This window comes from Balaenoptera acutorostrata, chromosome 9 (genome assembly GCF_949987535.1).
Source record: "Balaenoptera acutorostrata chromosome 9, mBalAcu1.1, whole genome shotgun sequence".
NCBI classification, from domain to species: Eukaryota; Metazoa; Chordata; class Mammalia; order Artiodactyla; family Balaenopteridae; genus Balaenoptera; species Balaenoptera acutorostrata.
In genome coordinates, this window is record NC_080072.1 from 86,050,749 (window position 1) to 86,064,422 (window position 13,674).

At 34.2% G+C, this 13,674-nt stretch overlaps 1 protein-coding gene across 1 annotated transcript in view; it reads left to right on the top strand.

Annotated features, from left to right (window-relative positions):
* The window catches only part of GUCY1A2 (guanylate cyclase 1 soluble subunit alpha 2), a 428,733-nt gene that overhangs the window by 308,630 nt on the left and 106,429 nt on the right, over window positions 1–13,674 (top strand). The window lies entirely within an intron of this gene.

Sequence of the window (13,674 nt, forward strand, 5' to 3'; positions counted from 1 at the left end):
GAGATGTTGAAATAATGAGGATAACTATGTCTGCATTTAATATTAGAAACCAAAATTGTTAGTCCTATAAAATTTTAAAATATCTGAATTTTAAGTTGGGAATAATATTGAAATATAAACTTTTGTAATATGAACTTCTTTTTAAGAAACAGATGATATGATCTGCTTTTTGGGGCAATATAATAATCTAAAACTAGGAAAACAGAGATTTAAAACCATAACAAATAATCCAAAAGATATACTGCTCTTTAGAACATATTATTTTCCAGATGCTATCAGTTGATCCTTTTGTATATTAACTTATCCATAATCTTTTGTATATTTACAATAACCAAAGCACTGATTGGAAGTGAAAATGTAGTAAAATGATTTGATCACTCAGCCAGCAAGAATTTATTGAATTTTGAATTTCTCGCATGTGCAAAACTACATAATTAAGTTGCAGACTGAACTGCAGGAGTGCCAAACATTAATCTGCTTTTTTTTTTTTTTTTTTTTTTGGTCTGTCATTGAGTAAAAATACTGAAACATCTGGTCACTTTAACCCATTCAGTCAGAAATTCAATCGGCCACCCAGATTTTCAGACTCCAGGATGCCATTCAACTTGTTTGCTTTAATTGTTAGTTTATTTGAAAACTATGTCAAGTAGTCAGTAGCCTGTGTTTAGTTATTTTAATATGCTTAGCAGGTATCTTCCCTAAGAAAACGTAGAGACACGGAAAAGCAAAAACATGAGGCTCATTACTCAGGAGGCTTCAGTCAAGTATTTCCACAGACCTATGTTGTTCTCTGCCTCCTATTCTGCTTGCCTTCCTTTCTGAGTTGGTTTCCCCCATCTCTGCCCCTCCCCACCTCCCGCAGGCCTCCTCAGGCTTCTTTTTCTCTCAGTCTCATAAAAGTGCTTGTCATTTTTCCATGGGCTACCTAAGAATTACACAAAATAATATTGGTATGAATTAATGCACATAAAACTGTTGATAATGGTTAATTTAGGAGAAGGGACTTTTTCTGCTTGTAATCTTGAAGTTTTACGTTTGTTTAAATTTTCCAAATATGTGCATGAATTACTTTATGTATTCGTTTTTAGGATCAATAGGAATTATGCAGGTGGTGTCATCATGGACTGTTTTTCTTCCTTCTATCTATAATTTTAAAAACGTATGTAGTTTAAAAATGAGGGAAACACAAGCTTTCACCTATGTATTCAATTCATAAGGAATAATCAACAAACAAAACCTCAAACTGGACAGGATAAACGTTTTATTGGCTAAAAATTGATGGGAGCATCAAATCTTTTTGACACAATTGTGCTGTAAAGCATTTGGCCAGGACAATTAGGATTGGTAGAAACAATGGTCATAAAAGAAAAACTATACTGGCAGAAATTAATATGAGCAAATATCTGATTAATGAATCACAAATCCTGACTGTAAAATTTAAATAGGAAAGAATTGATGCCAATTGAAATATTTTCAGAGGAACACAACTGGAAAAGTAAAATATTAGAATTAGTTTATCTGCATTATGTAGAAAATAGATCAAGGAATTTAGTTTACTTAAATTCTGGCATTTAATTCAGAAAAATAATATCTTCATGATAATTCTTCAGCATTGGTAAATTTCTGCATTCAAGTCCAAATGTCTCAAACTGTAACTGTTTTATTCGTCAGAGGAATTATTTGATGTTCTAGACATGCATTCACAGTAAACCGAATTAAATTTTACCAAATGGTAGAAGAAAGTAGATAATTTTGTTTGCTATGTCATTGATATCTACTATATCTTTGTTTGCATGTATATAATTTCTTCTCTGTGATCCTTTGCTGTACAAGTCAATATTCTTATATTTGCAAATTTTTTTGCCATGTCATCTACCTGGTATACAAGTAGGTACATTGACTTCTGGTGTTTGTATAAATTTATAGTAGTCGCCATTCCTTTTCACTTATTTTATTTTCTCATGTTCTTTTTTCCCCAAATTTGCATATTTTGAATCATGTCCTTTTGGAAAATACTGAACGTATCCCATGCTCCTATTTCAACTTTACCACTCAAGATAGAAATGAGTAATTTTGCTACCAAAATGCAATGAAATAAAGAGGACCTGCTTCATTATTCCAGTATTGAGAATATATATTATAAGGTTATGATATAGTGTGATGTCTTACTCTATGCAAGAGAGCATCCTGTGCTATATTGAAATCACTTTCTACTATTTAGCTATGTTATTATAGCAAGCTATACCCAAACATTATTGTCTATAATTTTTATTTCCTTTTTTGTCAATTCTAATTTGTGAAAATGCTCATGATTAAAAAGACATGCCCAGGGAAGCAAGAGTCATACCATATTTTTTAAAATATACACTCTAGGGCTTCCCTGGTGGCGCAGTGGTTGAGAATCTGCCTGCTAATGCAGGGGACACGGGTTCGAGCCCTGGTCTGGGAAGATCCCACATGCCACGGAGCAGCTGGGCCCGTGAGCCACAATTGCTGAGCCTGCGCGTCTGGAGCCTGTGCCCCGTGACGGGAGGGGCCGCGATAGAGAAAGGCCCGCGCACCGCGATGAAGAGCGGTCCCCGCACCGCGATGAAGAGTGGCCCCCGCTTGCCGCAACTGGAGAAAGCCCTCGCACGAACCGAAGACCCAACACAGCCAAAAATAAATAAATAAATAAATAAATAAATAAGAAAATCCTTTAAAAAAAAAATATATATATATATACACTCTATCAGAAATCTAAGCATACTATTATATCAGTCATAAACAATCATGGCAAAGCTTCCCTTTTAAGGTTGGTGCTTCAAGGGTTGTTTATGTCTTCAAATATTTGCTCCAAAATGACTAATCCTTATTTTAAGTTGGAAAAGTTATTAGTGTGTTCAAGTAGATTAGTATTTTGATTTGAAAAATTATATTAGACAAGCATGCTTCTGTCCAGTTTTATGACACAGTTTGGATGGCCAATTAATGCCAGATTCTAAAGCCAACTGTATTTGTCTTAAGATTCTAGATGTTTTCTGATTTGCTGCTGCTGTCTGGTAAAGCAATACAGCTATGACGATAAATTGATTTTATTGGCTTTATTGAACAGGGGCTAAAATATTCTTTTTTTTCTTATAGTCTAGTTTAGCCAGAACTTACCGGAGATAATTTACAAAAGAATAATTGTATGGGAGCTTAGGAAATTCAGTTGTGAATAGCAATTGGTAATTGAAAGATTTTAAGTTAAAAAATTTGGAGGACAACTCTGTTATTCTACAGGCCATAAAACAAGTATAAAAATTATGTAACTATGTAATTAACAATGGAATTTCAACATTTGAAATTTACTAAGGAAGCTAATGAAGCAGTTAAGGCCAACTAGAAAACAGAAAGAATTTTGAAGTTTTTGGTTTTTCCAGCAACTGTTCATTGTGATAGAAGAATATCATTTAGAAATGGTGCTTTTCAAGTTATTCTATAAAACAAGTAGAAAACTTTGCACAGATCTGTGGCAGAAGGTCCAATTATTTTGATCTCTTGAGTGTCGTGTCTCTACTAACAGAGTAATTCCATTTTTACTATTTCATTTTACTTCTTTTAAAAACTCTTAATTATTTTCTCCTTGTCCTGAGTCTTCCTTCTGCTAGTGTCTCTCATTATGACTTGGGAGTATCTTATAGAATTTGGTCAAAGTTAACAAGTAGATTTCTTCTTTTAACCGTCAACATTTTCTATGATTATGCTGGATCAGTTGTTAGCTTATAAAAGGGAAAACACAAATAAATGGGTACTCTTTTGAATCTCCATGCCTCTTTCATCTCATCTCTAACAACATATTTTTTTTGAAAATAGTAGAGTGTAGTGATGTGTCTTCAGATATGAACAATTTTTCAATATTTTTTATATTTGCTTCCTCTTCAAATATGTCAAAGAAATTAGAGTAAGATTATTTTTATATTCTTTGCCCCAATACCAAGTTATAAATACTGTTAACTTATTAAGAAGCTATTCTAAGGAAAAACTATGACCATTATAAAAATTGATGCTCACATAAATGATAGTTCTATGTTGTTAGCATGTTATTACAACCCACTTCAGAAATTCACACAGAGTTATGCCTCAGAACTCATCATAGCTTAGAACTGTTCCAACTCTGGGATCTCAACTCTAAATATCCTTCCTTAATCCACAACCTCTTGTTCTTCTGTCATTTCCTATTCTATCATTCCCTCTGATCACTGTGACCTCCAAGTTTACCTATTTTTAGGTTTTCAGTCCATTATTTATTTTTTGACTATGTTTGCCTTCTGTATTAGTATGCCACCATAGCAAACTACCACAAACTGGGTGGCTTAAGACAGCAGAAATTTGTCTCACAGTTCTGTAAGCTAGAAATATGAGACCAAGGCATTGGAAAGGCCATGAAGTCCCTCTAAAGGCACTCGGGAAGGATCTCTTCCAGATCCCTCTCCTAACTTCTGGTAGTTCCTTGACTTGTAGCAGCACAACTCCAACCTTCACATGGTATTCTCACTGTGTGCATGCTATCTCTGCTTCCAAAGTTCTCCTTTTATTAGGATACCCTACTCCAGTATGACCTCATCTTAACTTAATGAATTTCATTTGCAATGACCGCATTTCCAAATAAGGTTACATTCTGGGGTACTGGAGATTAGGATTTCAACATCTAAATTTGGGGGTGGGGGTGGGGGACACAATCTAATCCATAACACCTTATCTAGCCTGGATCCCATTGTCTCTGTCTCACTCATTGCTCCTAATAGCCCTCTAGTTTTACTCTTATTTATTTCCATCATACTGGACTACCGAAGTAGAAAATTATTGGTCTGAGATTAATGAGCATTACTGGAGAAGATGGCATAATTATAGGAATTAGATATTTATTGAAAGTGCATACCTTTTAAATTCAACTGGTCCCTAAAATCTTCAGGGATGTCATTTTACTATCCCTCGCTGTGACTATTGCAAATATTTTTCACTGTCTTTAAATTTGTCTCTTAACCTTGCTACTTTTATTTTCAATAGACATTTACTTTCCTAATTAAATGAAATGATAGAAGACATCAATATGAAAGATCTCAACTTTTCTTCAACGCCCCTCTTCGACATGGTTCTTTCTTCAAATGTTTTCTCCTTTGCTTCCTGTTTTCATATGAGTAGTATTAAAATTTTTTGAAACCTATCATTTTAAAGAACATGAATAAGTTGACTATGTTTAATGGAAACATTTAAATTCCCTTAGGCAAGATTAACTCAAGGTGTAAATGAACTAAATGAATGCCTATAATATGCTGACTGAGGGATATAAGCAGTATTTCCTCAGGAAGTTAACTCCTCAATCAGTGGCCAAGGCACCATTCTCTTTCCACTTACTTTAAAGTCTCACCATCAGTACTTGTTTTTTCAGTTTTATTGAGATATAATTGGCATATTGTGTAAGTTTAAGGTGTACAACATATTGATTTGATACAGTTATAAAGTGCAAAATTATTACCACCATAGTATTAGCTACCACCTCCATCCCATCACATAGATACCATTTCCTCTTTTGTGATAAGAACATTTAAGATCTGCAAGTCACCCTTGGTACCCATGGATTCAACCAACCATGGATGAAAAATATTTGAAAAAACAATCCAGAAAGTTTCAAAAAGCAAAACTTGAATTTGCTGTACACCAGCAAAAATTAAATAGCATTTGTAATGTATTTACAATTATGTACATAGCATTTACATTGTATTATGTAATGTAAGTAATCTAGGGATGATTTAATGTATATGGGAGGATGTGCAGAGTGTATATGCAGACAGTACACCATTTTAATAAGGGACTTGAGCATTTGTGGATTTTGTATTCAAAGAGGGTCCTGGAACCAATCCCCTGCAGATACCGAGGGATGACTGTACTCTCTTAGCAACATTCAACTATATGATATAGCATTACCTATGTAATGCTATATCCATTATTAGACACAAAATTGCCATTTTCTTCCAAAGCTTTCCCCTAGAACTATGCCATATTCTGCTTTTCTGTTTATGACCAAAACAACAACAAAGCCATTCTGTTGGCTCTCCATTGTCTATAAAATAAGGACTAAATCCTAATCAGCACCTTAACTCTTTCCCCAAGATACCTTTTCAAACCTATATCCAATTAAATGAATAACATTCCACCACAATATTATGGCATTAAGCATACCAGAATAATGGCTATTCTGTACATTGCTGCCTCCTTAGCCATGCTGTTATTGTTTTGTTTTGTTTGTTACATTTGTTTTGTCTGTTATATTTGTTTTGTCTATTATATTTGTCTTGCATTTGTGTGTTTTCCTATATTATCCATCCTTCTTGGCCCAGCTCAACCCCTATGAAGTCAATCCCAATACTCACATTCTCTTTAATAAAAATTATTTGCTTCTTCCTTAGGAAATTTATAACTTTAGTCACACTTAACTGTTGATATTTAACATATGACATCTTTCAAATAAATAGTTTATGTATATTCCTGTGTATTTTGAACTAGACTGTAAGAACATTCATGTCTGGGTCCATGGTTTGTTCATCTTTGTACACTATAGTACAAGCAATTTATTAATATTTTTGAATTAAATTATAACTGATACACTAATGCAGGATATTCATTCTGACGAATAGGGAAAATTATATCCTAATGTATACTTATTCATTTCTTATTCACTTTTTCATACATTGCTTTTCCATCTAAAATGTTTATCAAGGCACTACTATGTGCCTGATACCAGATACCCAATAGATGTGGAAAACTGCAACTTACTGTATAATTTTATTCTATAAATAAGCCCATTATGATAGCATTTGGGGAACATAATATTGACTTTATATTTTAAATTAAAAAGAAAGAAGTTTGTTTTTTAAAATAAATCAGAAAATTATCGTGGGTGTCTGCATTAATAACCATAGCTCAGGATCCTGGGTTGTAACATAGTACTATTCATGTCAGTAGCCAGACAGATTGGAAACCAGGTCCTGTGTCAAATCCCAGGAAGGGAATCCCTAAGGGAATAGAAAAGTGATTTAATCGAATGACTAGGTGAATGAGACTAACCAAAGGAGAATAAAACCTCAGAAAAAAATCTTTATAAACTGGGTTTAATTAAAGTGAACATGTCCAGTTCTACTGTACATTCTTTAATGCCTAAGCTGACAAGGCTCTAGAAAGGGAGCAGATTTTTCTTTTTGATATGTGTACATTTAAATATCTTGAATCTAGAAACTACTTCCAAAACTCGCTGGAGTTACCAAAGATTGAATAATTAGCCCTTTCTGTCATTAACTATTTTTAGAATTATCACTGTCAACCTTTTTCAGTGAAAGTATAAAATGTACCAATAGCTAGTCCATTCAAATATTTCACATAGCAATGTTATCCTATCTTTAAGATAGTATCCTTAAAGAGGAAACATTAATTACCATGCAATGGCACATAAACAAAATTAACCAAGCGTCATAGTTTAATTTTAAGAAACAGTCATTTGTTCAAATTTCAGAGCTAAATTTATCCTTACAAGTTAAATTTTAGCAGAATAACTTATTTTATTTTATAGCTGTTAACTTGATTGACAAGTAGGACGACCCATCAAGTATGTTTCTGTTCTTGTAATTCACCAACACCTTGAAAATATTTCCCAAGAGAAAAGAAAGAAATACATGGAGGAAAAAAAAAAAACGAAACTGCCTTTCTGATTGAGTATTTTTAAGATAAAATATAGAAATTTTTCTCCATCCACTGTTCGACTGGAAAATGCCTTGGTTTTGGAGTGATTGGCATAAATCAAATATTTCATTAATGTTTAACAACCATTTATAGTGTTGCATGATTCATTTCATTTCTAGTAGTGTCATTCTATATTTGTATGCAATTTGAATTGGTACTATATTTTCTAATTGCAACAAGGTCTTATCTTTCCCATATAGGAATTTAAAATTTTATCTTTTTAATAACATTGAAGTATTCAATATTTTATTATATTGTTATTACTGGGACATTTATTGCTAGATGTTTACACGTGGCTACGCTATATTGGATATCATCTGAGTCATGTGAGTGAACATGGTTTTCATCACCCACTTTCACAGTAAGACTGACATACAGACAGAACTGCATATTTGGGGTCTGTGTTCCATGGGGTATCTTACAGTTTCACATCCTTCTGTTATGGTATAAGAAAGACTGGAACTTTGCTACCATATTTTTAAAAGTGATATTGAATTAACATACCATAAAATTCACCTTTTTAAAGTGTACAATACAGTGGTTTTTAAGATAATTAATTAGTATATTCAAAGCTGCTTAACTTTCACTACTATCTAATCCCAGAACATTTTTATCACTTCAAAAAAAAAAAAAAAAAAACACTGTACTCATTAACAGTCACTTCCCATTCCCTTTCTCTCCTTAGCCTCTTACAACTATAATATTTCTCTCTCAGTGGATTTGTCTCCTCTGGACATTTCATATAAATGGAATGAATATAGTATGTGGCCTTTTGTGACTGGCTTCTTTCACTTAGCCTAATGTTTTCGAGGTTCATTCATGTTATAGTATGTACCAGTACTCCATTCATTTTTATAGCTAATAATATTCCATTTTGTTTATTCATTCAATTTATTGACTTCTTGCTTTCCATTTTTTTGGCTACTATAAATACTGCTGCTAGGTACATTCACATACAAGCTTTTGTGTGAATACATATTTTCAGTTCTCTTGGGTACACACCTAGGAATACAATTGCTGGCTCATATGGTAACTCTATGTTTAACTTTTTGAAGAACTGCTAAATGTTTTCCAAAGCAGCTGCACTGTTTTACCTTCTGACCAGCAATGTTTGAGGCTTCCAATATTTATACATCTTCACCAACACTTGTTATTATTGTCTATCTTAAATACCATATTTTTAAGTAAATATTTCATTTATGGTTTGCATGACTTTTTTGCATATGGATTTTGAGGAGTTCCTAACTTTATGTAGCATAAATATCTTTTAGAGAATTCATTTGACTGGTAGGTATTTTGTCAATCCTTTTGGAATACAATGTCACTTAAAAACAATGTGATGATATTGTCTATAAAAATTTTTGAAGAAAGGCATATTGTGTATTATTTAAGATCAATATCTTGAAGGTTCTATTGAGTTACAGGTGAAATTGATGAGTACATTTCACTACATCACAGATATTAGACTTTTCCCACCTGCTGTGTTAAAATGGGCAATCAGCTCTATAACTTCAATGTCCTTATCTTTACTCTTCTGAAGTTATAAAAATGTGTTGAAGAAAACACATCACTTGCAAACAAACAGACAAAATAGAAATCTTCAGGCCTCCTTTATTTTTTTCTTAGTCCTACTTACTATTGGCAGTTAGAGGTAAAGTTTCCTAGAATATTCCCACAAAAATTAAGCTACATGATAAATACTTAATGAATACTGTACATGGTCCTTTCAGAATTTTTAGAAATATTTATTGCTAAATATCAGTACAACTGTTAGAAGTATGTATATTAATTGGAAATACAGTTATTCCAAAGGTAAATAGAAGACTCATTGTCAGAAAAGTTAATGAAAGTTGGATGATAGGAACAGATGACTTCTAAGGAATCTCCAAAACTTAATATCTGATAATTCTAAGTCTAAATGTAAATATTATGGCATGAGTTCCTTGAAAGAAAAGTCTGAGATGAGGTCTTGGGTATAGGTAGTTTCTTTGAAAGTGATACCAGGGGTCAGGAGTGAGAATGGAGAGTGAGACAAAGAGGAAAGGACAATGTAAAGTTACATTTTCAAGGTCACATCCTGTGAGCAATGCGGACTTGATGCTGCTGGGATTTCTCATAGGAGACGTAAAGAATGCCTCCTAACGTCTTTGTCCAGGAGAAGGCAGGCAAGAATATTTATCCACTTGTTCTGACCTAAAGTGTTGAATATTGCCCTAAGGGCATTAACTCCCTCTCACTAACTCACCCCAGTGGACTCCACAGGATTAGAAAAACTCCAGGGTAAAAAAGTGAAAACAACAACAACAAAAACATTAATGTGCTTGAGGCAAAAACTTATCAATACAGAGTGAGTCTAAGAGCTTCTAGAACTGTCCACCACAACTATGGCTGAACTCACAGGCTCAGGAGCTGCAAAGTGGAACAGCCAAAGGATTTGACAGGCATGGGACATTTAACATGATTGATTTCACAGCACAAATGAAAACTTGACACCCAAATATCACCTAAAACATTAGACTTCAAATATTTTTTCTTATGAACAATAGTAAGAAAAAATTATATCATGATTCTACTAGGCATACAGAGACAAAAATTTATGAAACAATATTTACCCTTGCTGTGTACAAAGCAATCTGATATTTTCTATTCTATACTATGCTGTGTTATTCTGCTTTGTTCTTTTTAATTAAAAAAATTATGTTCATAACTCCCTAAATTAATTTCAAAACTCATGGCTTGGAACACTGGCTGAAAAGATAAACTAATTTACTGAGAAGTTAAAATATAGCATATTAATATAATTAAAATCACATGACCTGCAGCCATATACAGTGAAATTTTTAAAAATAAAGGTTATAATATCAAGGTCAATTAAAAGAGAGTAGACGGAATTGTTTAAAAAATTAGAAAATAGTGTTACTTGGGTTCATGTTCCATGGTTCTGAATTTCATCTGTCAGTGTTTCAGAATCCATAAATGGGTAAAGAACATCTAGCTCCCTAAGAGATCAAGCAGGGTGGAGACACAGAAGGGCTGAATAATGAGGTGCTGTGTCTCCTCTTTTTCCCTCAGCTTCTTTGTTTCCTGCTGTCCCAATTCATGTATGTACAGTCAGGAGACTTAGTGTATACATTCTGCATATGTACATGCATATATACACAGCCAGCTGTGTATTGCTCTATAGAGCTGACTAGTGTTATTATCTCAGGATCCTTTTGCATTTTATGTTTGTTTCAGGTTTATTGTTTTGACAGTTGTCATTTTAAGGTATATTTTCTCCTTTCATAGGAAAAGGGCTTTAGTCTCCTAATAGCAGAGCTCTATTATCATAATTACCTTTTAAAAAAGAGAAAGTTGCCTCCAATTTTTATACTCTGAAGTTTTAACATAATAATTTAACCACCCACCTTACCATCAAAATCAAAAAAAAAATTTAACTACTTTAATATTTTTTATTTCTTCATTTTCTTTGGAGGAAATGAGAGTTTAAGAATCTGGGAAATTCTGCCAAGCCTCTCTAAGCTTTGGTTGACTCTCCTACCATCAGCTATTGTGTTTAAGGATATCACTGCCACAAGAATCCACAGCACTGCTGTTTTAATTCTAATATTCTAATAAGAGAATATTAGAATATTAACATTCTAATAAAAGGGTACTGTTAAAGTTTAAGGGTAAGTGAACAAGTAAGGGGATGCTGGTGTATGCAGCCCTTCCTGGGAACCACCACCCCAACCCTAGCACTTTTGTAAACTTTACTCATGGGAAAGATAACACACGTGCACACACACACACACACACACCACTAAATCTACAGGTCACCTATCAGTATTAAGATCTCACAAAATCCCAGTTCTAATTTATTATTTTCCGATTGCTGGAGGAAAAAAACAAAACCAATCAAACAAAAACACAAACAAACAAACAAAAAAAGGGTTTGGTAGCAGGGGTGTTACGAAACTCAAGTCCTGCTGCTTGCCACTGGAAAATCAACACCTGAGAAAGGCAAATGTTGATAAAGGAAAGTTGCTTTTAATCAGAATGCCAAAATCTGGGGTGATGGTGGATTCAGTGTCCCCCAAAACCATCTCTGAAGATTCTGCTTGGCCATGAAAGTTTTTAAAGGGAAAAAGGGGAGTAATCTCCATTAATCACTGAGATAGGGGGTCATAGTTGTCACCACCCCCCACTGCGTGCAGGCTTCTGGATTTATAGTCATCTTTATTTAGATGCTATCTTGTTCACACAGTTTGTTCACACAGTTTTTTCATGAGAGTACTGAAGGGGAAGCTAGGGAAGAGATCTGGTCATTTGTTATTTACTTATTCTTCATTTCTACTTCTTTGATCTACAGAAAAAAACAAACATGTTAAGCAAGATATTGTGTGATCAAAAGATCTGAAAGGTGTGCTAAGGCCAGAGATCAGTAGAGCATGGGGGTACCGGATTTAAAAGTTAGTTATGTCGACTGAAAACAAATGCGCAATATGGGATTTGTGAGTTAAGCTTTATTTGGGGCAAAATGAGGATTACAGCCCAGGAGACAGCATTTCAGATAGCTCTGAGAAACTGCTCCGTAGACGTAGGGGGGAAGGTCAGTATATATGTGATTTTGGTAAAGGGGGAGTACATGCAATCAAGCACACATTTTTTGCAGAAGGTTGCTGCTAGGCTCGTGGAGGTTACTGCTATTCACAAAGAGAAGACGTCACCATGAAAGATTTTAGTGCTTTTCTAGAGAGGAGATACAAGAACTGGGCTCATAAAGTCTTCTCCTGAAAATATCTAACTATCTGAAGGCCTATTCTGCCAGTTTCCCCAGAGCACAGAGTACCTCATTCCTGATCTCTACCCTGAACTCCTTTCAGGGGGTGTTGAAGGTCAGCAGTTGCAACAGTTCATAATGTAATCCTTGTAGAGGTAGATGGCAAGTGCAAATTTGTAGTTGGCAGTTACAATGTAGCTTTGCTTAAACTGACAAGAAAAGGAATTTCCTGCTGAGTGTGGTTCCCTGCAAAGAGCTAATTACAGGGGAAAAAAAACAAAACAAAAACGAAGTCATAGCCTTTCCTTTTGCCATATATTGCTGTGTCTTCTACAACTGGATTCACAGCTGTTTCTAATAAGCACTTTTAGTGTTAATCCTTTGGTAGCTGTTGGCTTCTCCACATTACAATGGATCTTGTAGGATAGCAGTCTTAAAACTTATCTCATGTGATGTTACATGGGTGTCATATGAAATGAAATTTTGGTGTAACTTTGGGAAGTGCCTACTACACGGGGATTTGCAAAGCACTTTAAAGATTCTGAAAAGTCTCAAGGTTAAGAAATTCATTCAACTTTTTAACCCACTATTTCCCAGTATATTATATCATAAAACTTTTTTTGGTATTTGAAAGACAGTGATTATTTATTTGCACAACTCAGTTTGAAAAGAGGTTTCTAACTATGCCATTTAGTTACTTCCTAGGTGCCCAAACATTCTTTCTTTCTACGATGCTTTCTTTTCCTTCTAAGTTCCCTTGGAAAACTCTCTCATCTCTTCAGACAACAAAACTTCCTTTTCTGGATAATTTTGTAATAGGGAATAACAAATCTGGCTTTGATGTGTTTCTTTTACTTTATCCTTTGTATTCTATGGCTTCTGCTACAAGTTAATCACTAAAGGGATGTTGCCTATAGCTTAAAGTATACATAATGGCCTATCTCCTGGAACCCTGCCCCCCATGCCTGACTGTTAAACTAAAACCTTTGCTTAGTCACAGGAAACATCCTGACCCAGCCCACCTGGCTGCAGGAAAGATGAAATTAACACATCTCCTCCCAGAGTCTGGCTGAAACCAGGAAATATTTGCAACAAGTTTTTACTTTACCTCCTCACCTCTTTTTTCTGTAAAAGAAACTAGCATTCAGAGCCTG